The sequence below is a fragment of the Hemiscyllium ocellatum genome, chromosome 22, assembly GCF_020745735.1.
Source record: "Hemiscyllium ocellatum isolate sHemOce1 chromosome 22, sHemOce1.pat.X.cur, whole genome shotgun sequence".
NCBI lineage: Eukaryota > Metazoa > Chordata > Chondrichthyes > Orectolobiformes > Hemiscylliidae > Hemiscyllium > Hemiscyllium ocellatum.
This window is the reverse complement of record NC_083422.1, coordinates 21,193,899-21,219,297: the sequence shown is the minus strand read 5'-3', so window position 1 is coordinate 21,219,297 and position 25,399 is coordinate 21,193,899. Positions and strand designations below refer to the sequence as shown.

The 25,399-nt window shown below is 41.1% G+C and overlaps 1 protein-coding gene across 1 annotated transcript in view; it reads right to left on the bottom strand.

Moving 5' to 3' along the window:
- The window catches only part of dntt (deoxynucleotidyltransferase, terminal), a 268,384-nt gene that overhangs the window by 34,047 nt on the left and 208,938 nt on the right, over positions 1–25,399 (bottom strand). The gene's annotated exons all lie outside the window — the stretch shown is intronic.

Below are 25,399 nucleotides of genomic sequence, written 5' to 3'. Positions count from 1 at the left end.
CGAAATAGGCCACGGTCAACCATAGAGGTATGTTCATTGCTAGTGAAGGAGGATTATCAGGGATACCGCTGTGGCTGGCAAATTAGGAAAATAAATTGTAGGGATTGAAGGCAGCATACTAGGATGGAGAGGACATAATAATCATGACAGAGTGCTAACTGAATGTGCAAGGGTGGGAGATGACAGTGCATTGAAGGACATGGATTAATGTGGGTTTGAAGATTCGTCAACGGTCAATTTCACCCTGGCTTTAATGGAGGGACAGTAAATGGTGCATCACAATAGTTTGGCATATCTAAGATGTAGGGCAGGGCCTCAGAAGTAACATGGTAGATGAAGACTGAACTGAAAGAGTTGGATGGAAAAATGGGGAAACTCAGAACTGATGGAGTTGACATGGAATGCGAAGAAGAAAGGAATATGAAGATTTGGGGTGTCACCCAGATCAAGGTGAGCCAAAGGTTTACTCTGTGAAGTGGGATTTGGTTGCCTTCCACCCTCATTTTCAATTCACAAATATCCAATAGAAAGAAAGAATGGCTGCCACCACACATAGAGTGATCAGCATGAGCATTTTTTTCTGTATGAAGACGTGGGCTTTAATTGTGAGCCATTCCAAGAGGCAATCATTATCATCAGGTTGTTCCACAGTCCAGGATTCAGATATCTGTAATCATAGAATTCTACAATGAAACACGTGTAATGACCAATTATCTGAGATACAAATCCTGATTTGTTGTTGATCTCCAGAAGAAAATGCAGCTTTTTCGGTAAGTTTTATATTCACTGGCCTTCCTATTCAATAAGAGCTAGCATTAACAACTGAAGGCTTTACAATATGTGATTCTCCCATTTTGAACACTGACAAGCTATTACGCTCTGCTGGGTATTGGAGAAAGCTTAAGGCTCCTCTTTGACAGTGATCTAAAATATCATCGTGTAAAAAATCAGCCACTGTAACTTCATTCTTGTAGTTATTATGACAGTTGATCAGGAAGGTGATGATGTGATGATCAATACATTTACAAATGTGAGATCCTATTTCCCATCAACCTCAGTGCCCTCAGGAATATGGCTTTATTGCTTATGTCCCACCAGACTTTGTGTAAAGAGTTATTCCTAGCTGACAGCAGTTAACCTGGTGCCCAGCTGAGCATTAAATACAATGTCAGTGGCATAGAGCCGAGAAGGTCCTGATAGTGGCAAGTACGCCTGTTGCTGTTGAGCACACACTCACATGAAAATGGCACCCATACAGGGTTGATGTTACACTGGGAGGTGAGCAGTGGAGAATTGTGTGAGAGAACTCGGTGAAGTTCACAGAGAGAAATCCTCCATGAAATTGACACTTTGCCAATTTTTAGTAAAATTCAGTCCACCATCTTGGAAAAGAGGTTGAAGTACACACCAGAAACAGCCACCCCAAGGATAATAAAGGCTCAGAAGACCAATTAATGCAATCCCAAACATTCATTACTGCAGCAAAATGCTATCTTTTTTAAACTTGTGTTACAACATTCACTTCTCTTAATAGCAACCAGCCCAATAGTAGGAAACTAATGATGACTGAGGATTTTCCGAGCTATTTTAAGCTTTCATTGCTACTGGAGAGCACATCACTACACTGAAATTGAAAACAAGTTCAACTCACAACAGCAGCACTTTTGGGATATTTTGTTAAAACAGCACTAAAGCACTATCAACATCTGTTCTGAAAGTTCTCAGAGGACATCAGCTAAAGCAAGTGGATGCAGTCTTAATTTACCTCATGTGCATCAGATCAAGGACCTATCCAGGTATTTGACGATGGGAGAGGGAACGGGAAGAAACCTCAACAAAAAGCGCTACAAATGTCCTGTTGTTAGACTAGACAATGCCATAAAAACAAGTGGAGGGAGATTTTCAGTAATTTTATTGAGTGTCTTTTGTGTAGTTCACTGTTTAAGCGGCTTATTGAACAGTGCTTCGGCATTGTTGCTTTCAGGTTGCTAATTGCAGTAAAAGTTTTAAAAACTTGAAATTGAGCCATGTGATCCTTACAGTCAGTCACTGGAGATTTAAATATCTTTTTAAAAGTTATCAGCCCTGTAGGGATCATAACCAATGCTTCTTCTAAGGCACACGGCTACTTAGAGGGTACCTGTACACTATGCACACGATGACCGATGCAGGAATGCATTGACTTCCAGTTCTGGAGGTCAGTGCCACCTACTGACATCGGAAGTCTGCACAACAGCAGGAATGTAGATTATGCCAACTGACTGTGCATGCAACAAAATAGAATCCGTTACAACATTTTCAGGAGAAACAGGGAGGAAAAAAAAGAGCAAAGAGGAAGCACTAATGAAGGATGCTAACAGGTGATGAGAATATAAATAATGCAAAACTGACTTAAGACAAATAGGACTATTTCAGTTCAGGATGCTTGGTCAGTATGGCTGAGGTTGGCAGAAGGGTCTGTTTCTGTGTTGTACGACTCTATGAATTTCTGGTTGCTGGATTAGTAGGTATCAAATCAGATAAAGAATAAGCTTTGCTTCACTGGAAGCATTTCCAGAATACATTTTAGGAGGGAACCAAAAAATGAGACAGAACCAAATCTGTTATGCAGAAAAATATCTAAGAAATTCTGGTGAGGGACATTCCTGCATTTCTCATCTAATGGGGTAATTTGTAGTCCTTCACAGAATATTCTACTCCATCAGCCATTCAAGGGAATTAAAACATTTGAAGGACTGGTTTGACCAATCCTTTGAGAACTGAAGACCTCTGGATCTTTTCTCATTCTGTTGGATTTATCTTGGATCTCTTCGGTTGCACTTTAGTGACACTGCTGTGACATTGTACGGCTGCATCAGGGCAGGGAGCATTGTTATGCCACTGTTTAAGTCAAGGTCAATGTGCTTTGCAGACAGATGATTTAGACCCTGAAGAAGGGGAAAGGCCAATGGATTGTCGGGCGTAATGAAGAGTCAACATGCAGAACTGGAAAAAGACATGATCAGGGAGACCCAGGCCATCTTAACTTGACAGATGGTTGAGTAAGATGAACAGAAGATCAAAAGTGGTAAAACTTCAAAATGTGAGATGGGTGTCTCCCTATGTCATTGAATCTTGTGGGCCATTGTCTTGATGGCAGTGTCCACAGCTTGGCTGAGGTCGACATTAACAACATGAAATGTATTTACCCTACCCACAATGTTTATTTCCTGCTCCAAGAACAGCAGATGTCAGATTGACATCCTTCCCACAGGCCGGACTGACTTTCTTCAAGATCTGTATCGTTAAACTGCTTCATTGTGGATAAAGTGCAGAGTAGATGCAGCAGCTTGATGCTAGGAATTGGAAATTACATAATGAGGAGAGATGGAAATCCTGGAACAATTTTGACTTGACCAGAGAAGGTTATGAAGGTGGTTAACAGAGAATTTTATATTATGAAAGGCTTAGATAAAATAAATTAGGAAAAATTGTGATCCGTCCTTGAGAATTATTGATAAGGGATCGTCAATATAAAATTATTACTAAGCCACCAAGGAGGTATGTCTGGGGATTTTTGATACAAGGGATCATTCCCATGTGAAATACTTTGGCTTACAAACCAATTAAGGAAAAATCTACTGCCTCTTTTCACTGGAAAATTGGACTAACATTTGAAACAAAGGATATTACTGGGTAGTGGGAATAATTTGGGCCTGCTTGAGCAAAGAGCTGGCACAGAGCCAATGGACTGGACATTCTCCTTCTATAAATCTAAGGGACAAAGCTCCTGAACTGAAAGGATAATAGACAAGGAGGTTTTAAAAAAAAAGAATGGCAGATATTGGAAATAACCATCAAAAACAGAAGTTGGTGAGAAAACTCAGTGGGTCTGGCAGCATCTGCGGAGCGAGAACAGAGTTAACATTTGGGGTCCAGTGACCCTTCTTCAGAACTGGAAAAGGCTCACCAGACCCAAAACATTAATGCTGCATTCTCCAGATCAGGTGGTAACTTGGTGGGACAGATAAGCATTTGGAAAGCAAGCTGACTTCAACCCTTTGTGAAGCACCATCTGAAATTGCAATATTGAGTGGGAGAGGAAGTTGAAATGAGAAGAGAGAAGCAGAGAAGTCTTTGGCCAGATTCAAACAGAATAAAGAGATATGTTTTGGGGGTAGCTATTTGGGAAATTTTCATCATTACAAAATTAAATGGTTTTAAACAAACTCTCAAGAGCTGAGAGTAAATGCAGCTGTACTGAAGACTGAAAAAGCCTGGACTTTTTCATCAATCTTGTGGGACTTGAATTACCTATTTAAAAGCCAAATGGTTCTCTTTGCTTCTCTTTGTCTATGGACCACTCTGCTCCCCACCAGACAGGAGCACTTTCCTTGATGCATCATTGTTGTTCATGATTGATTGTCCCAACATACAAATGATCTAATTTCAGAGGCAGTAAATAGTCACCGTCATTGCTGGTTCAGAGTTTCACTCCATTATACTAATGGAAGAGGGAATCTCATGGGATTTCAGGCCTTTTGGTACTATAATTAAGTGACTAGTCTTTGGATTAATTTGAGTCAAACTCTTGTCATTCATAAATGCATCTCAATGAATATTAATACATTTACGTAAAACATGCCTGGCTGCATGGCCCACGTATAGCATTTCCGAAGGAAACTTGTTTTGATCCTCAATGTCAACATTCTGTCAACAATGGCACATTGTTAGCATTCCTTAATACATCTTTACCATTAGTGCACTGTAGGTTCAACCTTGAAAGGTCCAACAGTGATTGTATGAAATTTTTCTTCTTCGGCTAAGTATTTCTTTGACATCATAGAAACTGTCAAGTGAAATGTTTCTATTGAAATCATTACGTAAAATGGATCGAGGCTGCTGAAATTCACTTCACTTGCAATTTTCTTTAAAAATCGCCATCAGAGAAGAAACTGTCAATTCTTGCCTTGGACTTTATTAACCTGCAGAATGAAAGGGCAGTCTTTAAAATGCTTTTAAAGGCTTAAAGAATTGAGTGGTGTTATGTTTTAGATCATCATCTTTGTACCTCTGGGATCTGCGCTCAAACATAGCCTGGTATGTATCAGATGAAAGCCCTCACTTTCTGAATGTTATTAAGGCCTCCACAATAAGAAAATTTGGGCATTGTCAACTTATTCGGATCCCACAGGAACTTGGGCCAAAGAACAGTGCTGACCACAATTCAGAAGTAATTGATATGAATTGAAGAGTGTATACACTATCATAAGCTGTGGGTGACTGGTCTGCAAATACTAGTGGTGAAATTAGGAGTAGTGTTTTAAAAAATTGACTTGGTCATAGAGTCATACAGCATGGAAACAGACCCTTCAGTCCAATCAGTCCATGCTGAACATAATCCCAAACTAGACACACCTACCTGCGTCTGGACTATATCCCACCAAACCTTTTCCATTCATGTACTTATCCAAATGTCTTTTAAATGTTGTAATTGTACCTGCATTTACCACTTTCTCTGGAAGTTCATTTCACACACGAACTACCATCTGTGTAAAACATTTGTCTCTCATGTCTTTTTTAACTCTTTCTCCTTTCCCCCCCCCCTTTTAATTTTGAAATCCCCTCTAACTGTACAAAATAATGAAGGGTATAGATAAACTTCTATAAAGTCATCTTTCAAACTATTACACTCCAACGAAAAATGTCCCAGCCTATCCAGCCTTTCTTTCTAACTCAAATCTTCCATGCCTGGCAACATCCTGATAAATCTCTTATGTTCCCTCTCCAGCAGCTTATAACTGGGTGACCAGAATTGGACACAGTATTCCAGAATAGGCCTCACCAATGACCTGTACAACCTCGACATGAATTCCAAACTTCTATACATCAATGCATGCCATTCAAAACAGTGTAGAGGAATCTTGTGTAGTTACAGAGTTTAGTTCCAGAACAACTGCTTTATTAACTTAGAAAACACACAAATGTAAAAATACATTAAGCTTTAAGACCCTTGAACCATCTCATCCCTTATACCAATATGCTGTTTTGATGTATCATATTTTTTTACAAGTTTAATCAAATGTAAAATAAACTGAAAATACTATAAATTATTGTTTTACTCAGCAGTTCTTCACAAGAGGGAAAGAAAATATATCTACAAAAATAATTGTTTAGCCATGGTTCATCTCACATTATTTGATTGAAACAATCAGAAACATAGCAACAAGGAGCAGATGATTTAGTTTTGAGCCTGTGCTGTTATTTTATAAGATCACTGCTGATCTCTTTATACTGGCCTTTGCTCTATTTTTCTTAACATCAATGATTAACAAAAGTGCTTTCAATCCCAGATTTAGAATTAACAATGTTTACAGAGAGTTTTAAACTTCTATCACTTCCTATGTAGAAAATAGTTTCCTAACTCAATCCCTGAAGAGGTCTGCCTCTAATTTCTAAGCTACGTCTCCTAGTCGTGGACTCCCCAATCAACAGAAATCAAAAAAAAAAATTGACGTTTCTGTCCTTGACCTGCTGTGTTTTCCAGAGAGTCTCCACACATGGTTCAGGAACAATATCTTTTAACCAGGAACCGTACAGCTTTTTGGATTCAACACTGATTCCAAAAATTTTAGACTACAATTTCTAATCTCCATTTTGTTTCTTTTCTTGCCTCATATCCTTTCCCTTTTGCCCTGGAGACCCAACTGTTCCGCCATTCTCCCTCTCTTGTCCTGGATCCTATCACAGGTTTTTCTTTTGCTCTTGTCCCACCTGCTATATATGAACTTGAAAGGTTTACTAACTGGAAAAAAGTGAGAAGAGTCATCCAGGCACTCACATGGACAATCTCTCACAGAGATGGAATGTTTTACAATACTTGCATATAGTGCATTAATACAACATATCTTATTATAACCTTTACCTGACTCTTTATATCTCTACAGGCTAGACCAAGAGGCGGATAATTCTCATCCACCACAGATAGGCAACAATGATCTCAAAATGGCAACAACATTGGTGGCCATTGGAAGTTACAAACAACAATGAATCTAGAAAAAAAAAGTCATTTCCAGAAGGTCCAACCTCAACCTGAAAGGAGCTGAAGGACTAGCAAACAGATCCATAGGGGAAATGGAGCCAAGAGGATAAAGAAAATCCACAACTCGGGTATCCAGGCTGTGGGGAGGTGGGGGTGGGGGTGGGGGGAGGTGTTTTGTGCAAATGGTCCTGATTTTAGATTTGAGCTGGTAAGCTAAGGAATGATACGGATGAGGTGAGAAAATCTTTGATAGGCTTGGAAAGACTTAGCACACGGTGCAAAAATGCTCACACTTTACGGGTAACTTCAAAATTAAAACTTCTACAACTCCAACTTGGAATGACACCAGTATACTCAAAGGCAAGAAGCAGGTAAGCAACAGCAAAGAGCTGAGAACTGTCTTGACAGCCCGGAGAAAGTAGATTCATCATTTCACTTTCAAAACTTTATAGAAACATTTCTAGTCAAACAGGGAGTTTTTTCAATGGGAAAAGAGACTGTAGTGGAGTCAAATTGGCACAAGATTCAGCATTGCTATCGCCCAGAGGGCAATTAAGAGTCAATCGCATTGTTAACATCTGGCGTCACATGTCGGCTGGACCAGCTAAGGACAGCAGTTTCTTTCTGTAATGAACATTAATGGGCCGGGTGGACTTTTTGGACAATTGACAACAGTCCTATGGTCATCATTAGACCCTTAATTCAAAACTTTTATTGAATTCAACTTCCATCATTTGCCATGATGGGATTTGAACCTATGCCCGGGACATTACCAGGTCTCTCGGTTAACAGTCTAGCAATAATATCACTAAGCCATTGTAGTGATTGAAACAAAGTCTGCTAGGTGGACCTCATATGAGTTCCCTGATTGGATCAGATAAACAGTCCCAATCAGGGAGTCCTGACTGACAGATATAACAGGACTGCCAGGGGTTCTGTTCACCCTGAGAGCTGGCTTTGAGAAAGTTGGATTGGTGTCAAGGACTTTGTACGTGTAAATGAAGGGTGACTTGGTGATGGGATACCAGCCTCTTGGAGTTATTTCAGCCATCACTCCGTAAAAAGTGTGGAGAAAACCTCCATTACTGCAAGATAATGTAAAACAAAGAATAGCAATGCCTAGCAAACAAAGAAAGATGTGGCATAATATATTTAATTGCCAGGAATATTTAATTTTAGAAGTGGAAAAGATCAGACACCGAATTGGGCATCATGAGAAAGGCAATTTTTAAGATACAAAATTGCTTCAAAATTAGGCAGCAAGACTGATGCAAAATAAATTAACACGTTATGTTCTGAAGAACTGGACACAAAATGCTAACTTTGATTTCTCTCCACAGATGCTGCTAGACCTCCTGAAGTTTTCCAGCAATTTCTGTTTTTGTTTTAGTTTCTGACTTCCAGCATCCACAGTTCTTTCAGTATTTTGTAAAGTTAATACATCTCTTTGTTCCACTAGCATCATAGAGGATGATGCTTAGGTGTTGATCAAATGACAATGGAACATCAGACAAATTTGAAGAAGTTTCAAAAAATTTTGAATAAGCTTTTAGAAGTTTTACTTTAATAAAATCCAGTTGAGGAGTTCAGAAAGTTGATGAATCAATAGATGATTTCATTAATTATTCCTGCAGACGAGTTGAAAAATTTGAATATGGAAATTTGAAGACAGAATTGATCAGTAACCGCATAGTTGTACGTTTTGCTCAGGAATCTTTGTCAGATTGATTGCAGGGAAAAGAAGATACTGCTGTGGAGAAAGGCATTCAGTCAATAAGAGGTGTAGATGTCCATCTACACCTCTTATCTGAGATCAATCTCAGAGAAGAGGAAAAACCTTGTTAGGTGAGATCTAGAGAATGTATTCATTTTCTTAAGAATGAGACAATAAAATAAACACAAATGAAAATGACACAGCTGATAGAACAATCACAAGGAGGTCAGAAATCTTTGGCAAGGCTTTGGCAGATAATACCTCTCAGCTGTGAACAGTAGTGTCCAGCCATTTAAGAGAATGTTTTCAGTGCAAGAAAACAGGTCATTTTCATAAGGTGTGCTGAAGCAAAATCATGACACCACAAAACCTTCACCCACTAAGCTATCAATAAAATAGAACAAAGTTTACCAGAAGATAAACCTAAATTCTTACCTGGTGAGGTGTTATTCTGGCATGTAGACACATATTAATGGCACCTTACAAATTTTAAGTCAGGTACAGCACAAATGTAACAATTATGTTGGACAGAGAATCTGGGTTGGTAGGACACTGCCTAGAACCAACCAAAATTCGATTACATTGTCCAGATGAACTAACTTAAACATCAAAGATACATTACAAGTAACTCTTCAACATAGCAGACATCAGATAACAGAGAATCTACGTGTCTTCTATCATCAAAGGTTTCACTTTTGAGCAGAAAAGCAAGCATTGATCTGAACCTTATTCAGTAAATGAAGCAAATACATAAATAGAAGGAAAAGGACTACCCAAAACTGTTCAAAGTTTTCAGACAACTGAAGACAAAAATAGGTGCTAATTCTATGTGTCTTTGTATGTCTAGGAAAATACTACACCCATTAATGAAGCAACTGAATAGTGAACTGGAAGAGATGACAAGATTAGGAGTAATTTCCTCTGTCGTGCAACCATAGTGTACTGGCTCAAAATCCCTACGCAAAATATAAAGGTATAGTTTATGTTTTTTGTTGATCTAACCTAAGGAAGCAGCAGGAAGAGAAATCTATCCTATGTCAACTAAATATCCTAAATGAAAATCTAGCATGATTATCAAAAAACAAAGTATTCACAAAGCTTCATGTGAATATTGTTTTTGACTGGTTCCATTAAACGAGCAAGCAGGGTTGCTAGCAACTTTTGAAAATCCATTTGGAAGATTTTGCTTCAATTGTTTACCATTTGGTATGGGATCAGCACCAGGAGTTTTCCGAAGAAAATTTTCAATATGTTTCAAAGACTTTGCAGGCTAATGAGCAGAGCAGTTCAGATTCATCAATAGGAAGAAGGCCACACATTTAACGATGTGTGACTTCTCCATGATGTCCATTCATTTCTTGGGACACATTATCAAATAAAATGATCCAAAAATGACAATAACCATAACAGAATTTCCAATTCCAGAACTGGTCCAGCATCTTCAAAAATTTGTGGAAATAGCCAATCATTTAGCAAAGAGGCAGATGATGTGGATAGACTGTTGACCATCATAGGCAGGCAGCAGTGGTCACAGCACCAGCTATCCCTTGTATTCTTAACTTTTCCTAGTTCCGATAAAATGTCTCAGATTGATTTCTGCCCCTACACAGACCTTGCCTAACCTGCAGAATATTTATTCAGCATCTTCTGTTTTTGTTTCAGAATTTCATTATATGAAGTATTCTATTTTGAACAGTAATAGTTTTTACTATGTCAGTTTGTGGGTGGCAAGGTGGCACAGTGGTTAGCACTGCTGCCTCAAAGCGCCAGAGACCCGGGTTCACTTCCCTCCTCAGGCGACTGACTGTGTGAAGTTTGCACGTTCTCCCTGTGTCTGTGTGGGTTTCCTCCGGGTGCTCCAGTTTCCTCCCACTGTCCAAAGATGTGCAGGTCAGGTGAATTGGCCATGCTAAATTGCCCATAGTGTTAGGTAAGGGGTAAATGTAGGGGTATGGGTGGGTTGCGCTTCGGCAGGTCGGTGTGGATTTGTTGGGCTGAAGGGCCTGTTTCCACACTGTAAGTAATCTAATCTAATCTTTCCCTTAATACCTTGAAAACTTTGACCAATTTACCTTTAACTTTCACAATTTCAGGGAATGCAACTCAAGTAGGAAATGTCTCCTGATAGTTTAACAATTGAAATCCAGAAATCATCCTGGTAAACATACACTCCATATCACTCTGATATGATCAGCCCTCAGGACCTTCCATAAATACAATGGTGGGCTTTTTATCTTCAGCAGGGCATTTGTACCTGATGAGGCTTTATTTACATTGATTCAGTCAGAGCATTAGAACTAGCTGCGGACAATATAGTACTGATAGGTTCAATTGATGTTTACTATGGTTCCTGGTATTTTCATACATTGTAAACTAATTCGCTTGATTGACATCACATCTACAAGCATCCATTCCATCCACCACTGACATTCAGTAGAGCAGTGAGTAGTATCTACAAGATTGATTGATTAATTGAATGTTACATGTACCGAAGTACAGTGAAAAACTTTGTTTACAAGCAGTACAGGCAAATCAGTGTAAGCAAGGATTGACAGATCAAAGAGACTTAGACAGAGGCATACAGGTTACATTGCTTATTAAGGCTATAGAGACCATTCATTAGGCTAATAATGGTTGGGAAGAAGCTTGAACCTGCTGTGTGTTCAGGCTTCTGTAACTTTTGTCTGATGGAAGAGTTGTAGGACAGCACTACTAGGATACGATGGGTCTTTGATGATATTGACAGCCTTTCCACAGCAGTGAACCATGTAAATGGAGTCCATGGATGGATGTTTGACTTCTGTGATGGTCTGAGCTGTGCATACAACTTTCTGTAATTTCATATGGTCCTGGACAGATCAGTTGCTATACCAGAGCGTTATGCACCCAGACAGTATGCTTTTTGTGATGTATCTATAGACATTGGCGAGAGTCTTTATGGACATGCTGAATTACCTGAGCTGCCTGAGGAAGAAGAGGCATTGTTGTGCCTTCTTGACCATTACACCTACTTGGGAAGTTTAGGACAGGTCATCGGTTACCGTCACTCCTAAGAACTTGATGTTCTCCTCCCTCTCAACTTCCACTCTTTGATGTAGATGGAGATGTGTTCTCCTCCTTCCTTTTTGAAGTGAATGATCAGTTCTTTAGCTTTGCCGACATTGAGAGAGATTGTTCTCACTGCATCACATCACCAAGCCCTCTATCTCCTTTCTGTATTTTGACATGTTGTTAGATATCCAAAGTACTATGGTGGTGTCGTTAGCAAACTTGTAGAAGCCATTTGTTTAGAATTTGGCAACACAGTCATGGGTGTAGAGGAAGTATAGTAAGGGGTTGAGGACACATCCTTGGAGGGAGTGGGGGAGGGTCCAGTTACCATGGAGGAGGTACAGTTACCTATCTTCACCGATTGCAGTCTATGGGTCAGAAAGCTGAAGATCTAGTTGCAAGAGGATGGAGCCAAGATCAAGGTCATGGAGTTTTGAGATCAGTCTGTATTGCAGAAATTCACACAAGATTCTGAGACAGCATCTTCCAAACCCATGAGCACTTCCCTGTAAATGGATGAGGCAGCAGATACATGGGATACCACTACCTGCAGGTTTCCCCTCCAGGCCACTCACCATCTTGACTTGGAAATATATCACTATTCCTTCAGTGTCACTGGGTCAAAATGATGGATCCAACTACAGCACCATCCATGTTCCACAAGTGAATGAAAGTTACAGGCACTGCAATGTCTGGGCTAATATTAACAAACCGCTGCATGCTTCCCTGCATGAATACTGCTACTGTCCCCAAAGGGATGGAGACAAGACTTTATATTCTCAAGTCACATGCTATGATGCAATAGTGAAATCACGAGTATGTCTCTTAAAGGTATATTGCAAACTAACGTCTCATGAGACATAACACAATAACACAACAACACAACACCCTCTTCGATCAATATATCCATCCTAAGGTGTGGTGCATGGTATCACTCTCAGTACTCCAACTTTGATTCCCTTATATTTAAAACCACTAGATATAAAAGTAAGCATTTCATTGACCATTTTAAAAATGAATGTCAGTACCTGTTCATAATATTTTAAACAATATGTAGACCCCTAAGTCTGTTTGGCCCTTCATTGTTTTTAGATTTTCTTTCCTTATTTCAATCCAAAGTGGATAACCTCATTTTTGCTATTTTGACATTTATTTACCCCAGTTTTACCATTTAATTAATCCACTGTATTAATATGTCTTTGTAGCTTTGTCATTCTGTTGTTTACAATTTTTGTGTCATTGGTAAAATTAAGTATATGACTCATTATTCTGTTAGGAGAAAGTGAGGACTGAAGATGCTAGAGATCAGAGCTGAAATTGTGTTGCTGGAAAAGCGCAGCAGGTCAAGCAGCATCCAAGGAGCAGGAGAATCGACGTTTCGGGCATGAGCCCTTCTTCCTGAAGGGCTTTTCCAGCAACACGTTTTCAGCTCATTATTCTGTTACTTAATATGTTAATAAACATGATGAATGCAAAATTATGACGGACATGAATAGGATAAATAGACAAAGTCTTTTCCCTGGGGTCAGGGAGTCCAGAAATAGAGGGCATAGGTTTAGGGTGAGAGGGAAAAAAATATACAAGAGACCTAAGGGGCAACTTTTTCACGCAGAAGGTGGCACGTATATGGAATGAGTTGCCAGAGGAAGTGGTGGAGGCTGGTACAATTGCAACATTTAAGAGGCATTTGGATGGGTATATGAATAGGAAGGGTTTGGAGGGATATGGGTCGGGTGCTGATAGGTGGGACTAGATTGTGTTGGGATATTTAGTCGGTATGGATGGGTTGGAACGAAGGGTCTGTTTCCGTGCTGTACATCTCCATGACTCTATAATAGTTGAGGCCCCAATATAGGTCTTTGTGGAACACCACTAGTCATATCCTCTCACTTGGAGCACCTAACTATTATTCCTATTATCTGCCATTGGCTGCTCATTTAAGGCTCCCGACCCGGAAAACAATTTGTTTTCAGTTCCGTGAGCTTAATCTCAGTGAACAGTCTTGTTTTAGGAATATTATTTAATGCTGTTTTAAAGTCCACATGGATAATAACTATTGACATTCCATTATTCATTATTATAGTTGTCTCCGCACAAATTCAGATTCATCAGGCATAACTTACACTTTAAAAATCCACACTGGCTGTCTCCCAGCAGCTGAATATTTTCCAGGCGATTTATCATGCTATCCTTAATTACAGACTATAATAATTTCACATCAACAGATGTTAAGTTAACTGATTGAAAATTCCCTGGGTTTCCATTCTCAACTTTTCTGAAATGATGGAAAATATATGTAAATTTACAGAGTGAAAAGGAATGTTTCCTGAATGGAGGGCAAGTTGGAAAATTATTGTTAGGACATTTGTAATGTTCTCATCTGCCTCAGTTTAAATCACCTGCAATGGAAATAATCTGATCTCAGTGATCAGAGGGCACAGTGGCTCAGCGGTTAGCACTGCTGCCTCACTGTGTGGGTTTCTTCCGGGTGCTCCGGTTTCCTCGCACAATCCAAAGATGTGCAGGTCAGGTGAATTGACCTTGCTAAAATTGCCCACAGTGTTAGGTGCATTAGTCTGGGGTAAATATAGGGTAGGGGAATGGGTCTGGGTGGGTTTCTGTTCGGAGGGGCAGTGTGGACTTATTGGGCCGGAGGGCCTGTTTTCACACTGTAGAGAATCTAATCTAATCTAATCTTTAGTGCCATTAGTTTATTCATTGTTCCATTATTCTGACACTAATTTTGGTCTGTCTCTGATTCTGGTACAATTGTTAATTTTCTTGGAGAGGTCAGCTTGCTGGTCTCTCCTTCTACTACAAAATATTTTTGCAAAGTAATAATCGACCATGTCCAGCACTTCTGAATTTTCATTTTTGTGCATTGGTAGCATGTTAAAACCAGTTATGTCAGTAACAAATACTATTGATAGAATATAGATGCCTGGATAATGTTGGAAATGGTGATGTTTCACAGAATCTGATAAGAAGTCCAGTGAGGCCTACCCCGTTGTTAGGAACAACTTGTTACATCTTACAGCTCAATTCCAGACAGTGAGGTGAGATTTTTGCCAGACTGAAGTGAGGTACTTATTTAGGAGGAATTCTTGATGCAATCTTATTAACTCTGAAAATGTGTTGCTGGTCAAAGCACAGCAGGCCAGGCAGCATCTCAGGAATAGGGAATTCGATGTTTCGAGCATAAGCCCTTCATCAGGAATGAGAGAGAGTAGCCAAGCGGGCTAAGATAAAAGGTAGGGAGGAGGGACTTGGGGGAGGGGCGATGGAGGTGGGATAGGTGGAAGGAGGTCAAGGTGAGGGTGGTAGGCCGGAGTGGGGTGGGGGCGGAGAGGTCAGGAAGGAGATTGCAGGTTAGGAGGGTGGTGCTGAGTTGAGGGAACCGACTGAGACAAGATGGGGTGAGGGGAAATGAGGAAACTGGAGAAATCTGAATTCATACCTTGTGGTTGGAGGGTTCCCAGGCGAAAGATGAGGCGCTCCTCCTCCAGCCGTCGTGTTGTTGTGTTCTGCCGGTGGAGGAGTCCAAGGACCTGCATGTCCTCGGTGGAGTGGGAGGGAGAGTTAAAGTGTTGAGCCACGGGGTGATTGGGTTGGTTGGTCCGGGCGGCCCAGAGGTGTTCTCTGAAGCGTTCCGCAAGTAAGCGGCCTGTCTCCCCAATATAGAGGAGGCCACATCGGGTGCAGCGGATGCAATAGATGATGTGTGTGGAGGTACAGGTGAACTTGTGGCGGATATGGAAGGATCCCTTGGGGCCTTGGAGGGAAGTGAGTGTGGAGGTGTGGGCGCAAGTTTTACATTTCCTGCGGTCGCAGGGAAAAGTGCTGGGGGTGGAGGTTGGGTTGGTGGGGGGTGTGGATCTGACGAGGGAGTCACGAAGGGAGTGGTCCTTGCGGAACGCTGATAGGGGAGGGGAGGGAAATATATCCTTGGTGGTGGGGTCCGTTTGGAGGTGGCGGAAATGACGGCGGATGATACGTTGTATTAGGAGGTTGGTGGGGTGGTAGGTGAGAACCAGTGGGGTTCTGTCTTGGTGGCGGTTGGAGGAGCGGGGCTCAAGGGCGGAGGAGCAGGAAGTGGATGAGATGTGGTGGAGGGCATCGTCGATCACGTCTGGAGGGAATCTGCGGTCCTTGAAGAAGGAGGCCATCTGGGCTGTGCGGTGTTGGAACTGGTCCTCCTGGGAGCAGATGCAGCGGAGACGAAGGAATTGGGAATATGGGATGGAGTTTTTGCAGGGGGCAGGGTGGGAGTAGGTGTAGTCCAGGTAGCTGTGGGAGTCAGTCGGTTTATAGTAGATGTCTGAGTTGAGTTGGTCGCCCAAGATAGAGATGGAAAGGTCTAGGAAGGGGAGGGAGGAGTCTGAGACAGTCCAGGTGAATTTAAGGTCGGGATGGAAGGTGTTAGTAAAGTTGATGAACTGTTCAACTTCCTCGTGGGAGCACGAGGCAGCGCCGATACAGTCATCGATGTAGCGGAGGAAAAGGTGGGGGGTGGTGCCAGTGTAGTTGCGAAAGATGGACTGTTCCACATATCCTACGAAGAGGCAGGCATTTTCACTATTTTCACTATGGACATCCAGTCCCTGTACACCTCCATCCCCCATCACGAAGGACTCAAAGCCCTCCGCTTCTTCCTTTCCCGCCGCACCAACCAGTACCCTTCCACTGACACCCTCCTTCGACTGACTGAACTGGTCCTCACCCTGAATAACTTCTCTTTTCAATCCTCCCACTTCCTCCAAACTAAAGGAGTTGCCATGGGCACCCGCATGGGCTCCCCTCCCCTATCAGCGTTCCGCAAGGACCACTCCCTTCGTGACTCCCTCGTCAGATCCACACCCCCCACCAACCCAACCTCCACCCCCGGCACTTTCCCCTGCGACCGCAGGAAATGTAAAACTTGCGCCCACACCTCCACACTCACTTCCCTCCAAGGCCCCAAGGGATCCTTCCATATCCGCCACAAGTTCACCTGTACCTCCACACACATCATCTATTGCATCCGCTGCACCCGATGTGGCCTCCTCTATATTGGGGGAGACAGGCCGCTTACTTGCGGAACGCTTCAGAGAACACCTCTGGGCCGCCCGGACCAACCAACCCAACCACCCCGTGGCTCAACACTTTAACTCCCCCTCCCACTCCACCGAGGACATGCAGGTCCTTGGACTCCTCCACCGGCAGAACACAACAACACGACGGCTGGAGGAGGAGCGCCTCATCTTCCGCCTGGGAACCCTCCAACCACAAGGAATGAACTCAGATTTCTCCAGTTTCCTCATTTCCCCTCCCCCCACCTTGTCTCAGTCGGTTCCCTCAACTCAGCACCGCCCTCCTAACCTGCAATCTCCTTCCTGACCTCTCTGCCCCCACCCCATCTGGCCTATCACCCTCACCTTGACCTCCTTCCACCTATCCCACCTCCATCGCCCCTCCCCCAAGTCCCTCCTCCCTACCTTTTATCTTAGCCCGCTTGGCTACTCTCTCTCATTCCTGATGAAGGGCTTATGCTCGAAACATCGAATTCCCTATTCCTGAGATGCTGCCTGGCCTGCTGTGCTTTGACCAGCAACACATTTTCAGCGGTGATCTCCAGCATCTGCAGACCTCATTTTTCACTCGCAATCTTATTAACTGCCAATCGTGACTCACTAATATGCAGTTTCCCATTGTACCAGCTGAGGCAAGTAAGCTGGATGCGGAGAATTCCTGACATGGAAGTCAAAATGGGATTTTGGCAACTTCAGTTAGCCCTCACTGATGTTACCATTATCCATGTCCTAACTCATCCAGAATCTCACCCACTTCCTCTGACTCCGGGCATAAATCTATCCTTTGTCCTTGAATGGACCTACTCTTTCGTTGGTTACCCTCTAGCTTCTAATATACTTGTAAATGAGTTGCAATTTTCATTTATCCTACTTGTCCAAGGGCATTTAATTGACTTTATCTCTCCTAATTCCTCGTTTAACTTCTTACCTGCTTCCTTTACATTCCTCAAGGACTTGTCTGATTTCAGTTTCCTAAACTTTACACCTTTTCTCTTTCTTTTTGACTAATTTCTTTCAATATCACTTGTCATCAATGGTTGCTGAATCTTGCCATCCTCACCTTTCATCCTCGCAGGAACATGCTGGTCCTACACCGTGATCAAAAGACTCTCACATGTCTGATGTAGATTTACCCTCAAACAGCTGCCCCAATCTAATTTCTCCAGTTCCTGCTTAATATTACTGTAATATGCCTTCCCCTAATTTAGCACTTTCACCAAAAGACCAGTCTTATTCTTATCCATAACTAAAACTGGAATTATGATCACTGTTCCCAAAATGGTCTCCCACTGAAACTTCAATCACCTGGTCAGGCATCTCCCTAAAACAACATCTAATGTGGCCACCTCCCTAGTTGGACTATCTACATACTGTTTCAACAAACCCTCCTGGATGCACCAACTTTGCCCTTGGAATTAAGTGAGTCCCAGTCAATATTGGGGAAGTTAAAATAACCCTCTACAACAACTTTGTTGTTTTTACATCCTTCCATAATCTGCTTACATATCTGTTCCTCTATTTCCTGCTTATAATTTGGCATAACAGGATTGAACCTTTCTTATTCCTCCCCCCATATAGTAACTGTGGATGAGTCATCCCAGATATCCTCACTTATTACAGCTATGGCATTCTCCATAAATCAGTAATGCAACTCCCCCATCCCTTTTACATCATTCTCTATCACAACTGAAACATCCAAACTCTGGAACATTGAGCTGCCAGTCCTGCCCTTCTTTCAACCAAGTTTCTGTAATGGCTACAGTTTCATAGTTCTGGTAACTAATCCAGGTTCTAAGCTTGTCTGTCTTATCTTTTATACTCCTTGCATTGAAATAAACCTCCAGAATCTCCAATCCCACCATGTTTATTAACTTGGCCCTGCTTGCTCTCCCTATTAAACTTACTTGACTTAAGCTCTACCTCAATCATTGCCCTTACTGACCTACTACTTTCGTTCCCACAACTCTGCAACAGTGCAGGAAGCTACAATACAAAGGGATTTGGGAGTTCTTGTCCATGAATCACAAAAAGTTTATATCCAAGTTCAGCGGACATGGGCACACAAATGGAATGTTGGCCTTTATTCCAAAAGGAATGGAATATTAAAAGTAGGAAAGGTTTGCTAAACCATTCAACACACTAGTTAGCCCATAGCTGGAATACTGTGAACAATTTTAGGTGTCTTATCGAAGGAAATGTACACTGGCATTGGAGGTAGCCCAGAGAAGAGCTGATATCATGAACCTGACAAGCAATATAGAGTGATTGTTTTATAAGGAGAGGTTAAGTAAATTGGGCCTATACTCACTGCAATATAGAAGTTTGGGAGATGATCTTATTGAAATATATAAGAGTCTAGGAGGACTTGATAAGGTATATGTGGAGAGATTGTTTCCCCTATGGGAGAGCAAAGGAACAGAGGGCATAATCTCAGAATAAGGCGTCACACATTTAAGACATAGATGATAAGGATTTTACTTCTACCTGATAATCTGTTATATTCTTTATATAATGGGCTGTTGAGGTGAGGTCATTAAGTATATTCATGCCTGAGAAAGACAGATTTTTAATCATTAAGGGATTCCAGGATTTTGGGGAAAGGCAACAAAGTGGAGTTGAGGATTGTCAGATAAGGCATGATCAGCAAGTCTGATGGGACAAATTTAATAGGTTGAATGGCCTACTTTGACTTCTATGTCTTATTGTCTTACCCAAAACTGTTATCCAACAAGAGGAAGCCATGCTAATTTACAAACCTACCCAGGTAATACCCAGAATCTTTTATCCCATTGTTAGTTGGAAGAATTTATTTCCTTGAGTGCACCCAATCAACGCCTGTTTGCCTGCGAAAACTTTCTTTGTCCTCCTCTGATGGTACATCATTTCTAAAAAGGAGAGGTAGCTTGGTTGGGTGCAGTCTACTGTCTCTACAAGACGTGGGAGAGATTGAGAGAAAATGACATTCATCATGACAATTACCAAACACTAATAAGTCCCAGGGCAGAAGTCCCAGAATTTCATGCTACAAAATACTGCCAGTCGATGTGTCCCATATTTACTAAAGCTAGCCTTCTAACAACGTTTCAGCTGTCATTGCATCTTACACACAGTTGTTTCTCAGTAGGGTATTCATTGTAAGATGCAATGTATCATATAGCTAGAATTTCAAACATGAAATAATTGCAACAAAATTTACGTATATGATGTCACAATCACTTTTGGCTTCACTGTCCTTCACTCTTTTGTTGGCAAGTTAATGTAGCATAAAATTCAAAACGTCTCTCAAGGCATCAGTTCTGACTCCCTGACAAAACTATCCTAGATAATGAGAGACAGCATAGAACGAATCTAATAAAGGTGAAGTTATAAATCACCCCTAAACTCAGATTGATTCCTAAACTCAGGCACAATTTCCACAGCAAGTGCTCTAATTTTCTCAATATTTTTATGTTGAAACAAAGAACTTCCTTATAATTGTTCTAAGAATGTTATGCTCTTAGTTCTGTACATTGTATTTACGAATGGCTTCCACTATTCCTCCCACTAATTACGCATGTTATACTTCAAACAACTTGGGTGGTTGGGATTAAAAATATTTCAAATCAACACAGAAGATTACTGAAATTTGGTTCAGTATACCTTTATTATCATCAAAACTCAGTATTACCTTACCTGGGCAAACAAACACACAGCCTTACACAAACATTTGACTGATAATTGAATTTAGAGTTGCAGCATTTGAATTCAAATTTAACAAAAAAAATTTAAAAACTGAAACATATAAACTACTCCAACTTCCATACTACTCTTCTCATCATTTAGTCCTCACTCATACTTTCTATGGCAGATCCAAGTTTTCAACAATGCACAATCATGCGAAACTTAATAAATAATTTACATTCTGAGGTAAATTTTGAGGTAATTATCTAAGTGAACATTAATTTAACTATTTCCAATGAAGATCTGGTTGATTCTACACATTTCTTTGCCAAATGTCAACTATGTGTAATTAGACAGACATATAAAGACAGACATGAAAGACATAAACCTGGCAAAAGACAGTGCAACCATCTTTAACCAGAGTACCAAATTGGTGATCCTGAGGTTTCCATTATCCTAAATGCTAATCTTTAGCCACTTGGGTTCACTGAAAATAATATGATTATATGAATGAAGGCTCAGGATAATGCAAGGACTCTGTGCTCTGGCAACATCCTGGCAATAGTACTGGAGACTTGATAGAGATGTGCTGCATTTGTAGCCAAGCTGAGAGCAACGTGCAATCAGTAGGAATCCATCATTCTGTCCACCAGGCCCTCCAGGTGTCTGTGTTGGCAGCAGGGAGATAGGTTGCCTTTCCTCTGCAACATCTTTCCTAACTTATGGTCCAGCACCTCTGTTTGAGGTGTAAATCTTGGGTTGCATTGCACAGAATGGTAGGCAGCTGGGTTTTAAATGTTGTGCCAGAGGCATCTAAAGCCAGCAATCTCACCAGTGGTGAAAACTTCCAATTCTGCGTCAAAGCAATTTTGTGAGATATGTGCTCAACACCTTGGCTGCATAGAAGATTAAGATAAAAACAAGATTGCATGTGAAAATTAACCCTGGGCTGTAGCAGACCAGATCCCATAAATGCACTCCCCGCTATACTTTAACAGTAAATGGAAAAATCCAGTTCCACATCTTCCTCTCTCATCAACTAAGCAATGGTTGGCAGGGTGCTCAACATTGTCAACGCTGTTTCCCAAATCTCTCCTCTGTCCCGTGGTCGTGCTTCTAGAATCATAATAGGGCACCCGGTGTCCTCAACTTCCACCCTAGCACCCTCCACATGCAACAGATCAGGTTGCAACAGCTCCAAAGTGACACCAGCACCAAGCACATCTTCACCTAATCAGCAGAGTCTAAACCATGCCTTCCAGATGAAATAGAGATTTGTTTATCCTTCTTTCAGTAATTATTATACTGTAATCACTGCTCACAATGTGCCTTTCTCCTCCTGGGGAAATCAATTGCAGATTAGGTGACTGTCTCACAGAACATCTTCATTCACTCTGCAACCAAAGCCCAGAATTAGGACATTTTACTTGTCCTCCCACTCTCACTCAGACATCTCTGTCTCAGTTGTGCCAGTGAAGAACAACACCTCCGTTTTTAACTCGGCAATTAACAACTTTCTGGATTCAAAATTGAGTTGAACGATTACAGACTGTAATCTTTAGTCCCATTTTGTTTCACAACTTCCTGATTATACATTTTTTTTTCCCTCTTTGGATGTCAGCTGTTCATGATTTTGGCATTCACACCTCGTCTCAACAGATCATTTGTTTCTCCATAAGTCTCAATTACAAACTCCCTTTGTCCTCCACCAATCTGTTCCATTTGATCTATTCTGCCTTCTGCCCTCACACAGGCTTCACCTTCACTTTTATTTATCTACAACAAGCCCATCTTTTCACATTCATTGGCTTGAAACTTGTTACATTTGTCTCAGTTCTGATGGATGTCCAGGCACCTGACAAAGTAACTCATTTTAGGTCTCCACAAATGCTGTTGTCAATAGAAACCCTAAGTAAAACCATAAAAAATAAGCATCATCAGCACTAAGATAAAAGGGAGAATTGGTATGACAAGTATCCTCATTCAGACGATTAGAAGCAAAGAGAGGAATTTCACAGGTTTTCTTAAGCTTTCAGAAAATCCTCAACAAGAACACGTATGTCCATTCTTAATACTACTTAAATCTATGGATGATGAAGTGGAGTTGACTAAGAAAGTATACCCGAAAAACGGGAGAAGAGAACATTTATGAGATGCATTACGTCACACTACAGAGAAAATGAGTGGAATATATTTCTTATTTTCGTGCATGATCCAGTGTCAGAAAATAAATGAGACTGGAGCAGGGAGTTCAGAAAGGGTAGAGGAGGCAGTTGATATTTTTCAGAAAGATGCAAACCTGGCACAACTGTAAAGACAAGTGAAGAATAAGAAATTTATCCCAGAATTCACAATATATTACCCAAGGGGGGAGGAATGTGCAATGTAGAGATGTGATGCTGTTAAGATAATTACTGCCTCATGTATTTAGAAATAAGTTAGAAAGAAACAAAAAAAGAAAACGATTTCAATATTAAGACAATGCAGAGTTCCTATTAAATAGTCACATGTAGACAGGGTGGTTAAGCTCTGGCTACAGGGGCCAAGTACACAATAGTGAGGCAAGGTAACACAGGGCAGAATGCTGCAAATATCCAGCTAGGCTTACGGTGAGTGAGCACTATGATACGAGCAAAAAGCCCTCAGACACAGCCTTGGCCACTCCAGGAGTTGGGAGCATGTCCCTGAGTGTATTGCCCTTGCGGCAGCATTACACTCAGCCAGTGGAACTCAAGTTGAATTATTGAAGTGCAGAAGAATGCTGTAAGTGGATAAGAGATGTGCCATGAGGGTTTTTAGTGTTATGTTGGAAGTTAATGTTCGTTAATTGAGATGTGTGTGACAAGAGCCAATGGAGTATGTCTGAGACACTGCCATCCAGTCCAATATCGTGGTCCTTCAGAAAAAGTGTATTTGCCGGGTACCTGTTCTGACTTCCAACTCACGTTTTCTCGAGGTCTAACTTGCATGGTGCATTATGTAAAATCGAAAGCTAATATCAATGAGCTGAGATGTGCCACCAACAGGGTGATTAAGCAATAGTCCTCCTCAATAAGCAGCTCATTGCTGCCTGGTCAGAAGTTCACCATGCTGCTTGTCAAAAATATAAAGATGCAATAAGATGCTCATTACATTGACAGATCTCTCATTCGAATCCACCACTAATAGACCATGTCGCTGAGAAAATAGAATACAGAACATCAAACTGTACAGTACAGGAATAGGCCCTTCAGCTCACCATCTCTCTGCCAACCATTATGCCATTCCAAATTAATCCATCTCCCTGCACATGGTCCATATCCCTCTATTCCCTGCCTGGTCATGGGTCTGTCGGAATTCCTCTTAAACATTACTATCGTATCTGCTTCTACAACTTCCCCAGGCAGTATGTTCCAGGCACCTACCATCCCTTGCATAAAACACTTGTCTCACACATTAAATTTTCCCACTCTCACTGAAAACTGTGCTCCCTGGTATTTGATATTTCCACCTTGGGAAAAGTATTCTAACTATCCATCCTGTTAATGCTTGTCATAATTTTATATACTCGTATTAGGTCACGCCTCAGCCTTCAATACTCTAGTGAAAACAATCTAAGTTTGTCCCTTCTCTTCTTACAGCTAGTACATCCCAATCCAGGTGACATCCTGGTCAACCTCTTTTTCACCCTTTCCAAAGACTCCACATCCTTCCTATAGTATGGCAACCTGAAACGCAGCTGCAAATGTGTTGCTGGTCAAAGCACAGCAGGTTAGGCAGCATCTCAGGAATTCTCTATTCCTGAGATGCTGCCTAACCTGCTGTGCTTTGACCAGCAACACATTTGCAGCTGTGATCTCCAGCATCTGCAGACCTCATTTTTTAACCTGAAACGCATACAATACTCCAAATGTTGCCAAGCTAAAGTGTTAGAGAGCTGCATTTGAAAAGTTAACTCAGTTTTCTTTCCATAGATATTGTCAGACTTGCTGAGTTTCTCCAGCAATTTATGTTTATGTTTCAAATCTCCAACACCTGCAGTTCTTTATTTTGTTGTAATCTTATTTAGAGAATGTCACTCCCTACTTATTTGTACTGGGTCATCACAGCAAGTTTCTGCCATGACTCTTTTGAGGGCAATAAATAAACAATTATGTTTGTCAAATATAAAATGAGAGTCTATACAATGGGTGCACTGATGATAGTACACCCATTCCATGTAATTTAGGTCATCACTTATTGTGAGCTAACGTACTCTATGCATACATTATGGATGAGAAAAGGTTATGAATTTCACCTTGCTAGCTTTGAACAATGTTGAGAGAAAGAAAATCTGTAAAATTAAGTTTTTTGCTGCAAATATTCACTTCATATTTTTATTTCAAGTGAAAGAAGGAAATCGTTAAGTGTACCTGAATTGTGTTTACTTTAATGCAAGTGGTAGGTGTTAACTAAGGATTAATTTATTTTGTATGAACTCAGACTAAAACTGTAGCTGTTATTTCAGAAGGTATACATTTGCAATGCATAACTCTGTTAAATGATATCAAAGTTCAATAGTTCACCAACTGGCTTTTGGGAATACAACATCCATCGGCACTGTCTACTGTAAGATTCCGCAGTATTCCATTTCCCACTTACATGAATCATAATGGGTAGGCAAGACATGTCTGATTTTCCACTGACTGGCAGTTTTCATCAATTATTCTGACTTACAACAGCATGTTCATACAGTCCTAACCTGACAATTGCTGAGCCCTTATTCAGACGCAGGATGTGACAGAAATCATTACTGCACCAGGACAGTTTAAATCCAGCATCACGTTAAAATCTACCCCATTGTTTATAACAAGAACTTGCAGCAGGATTAGGCAATTCAGCCTAATCAGACTACTTCAGCCTCGA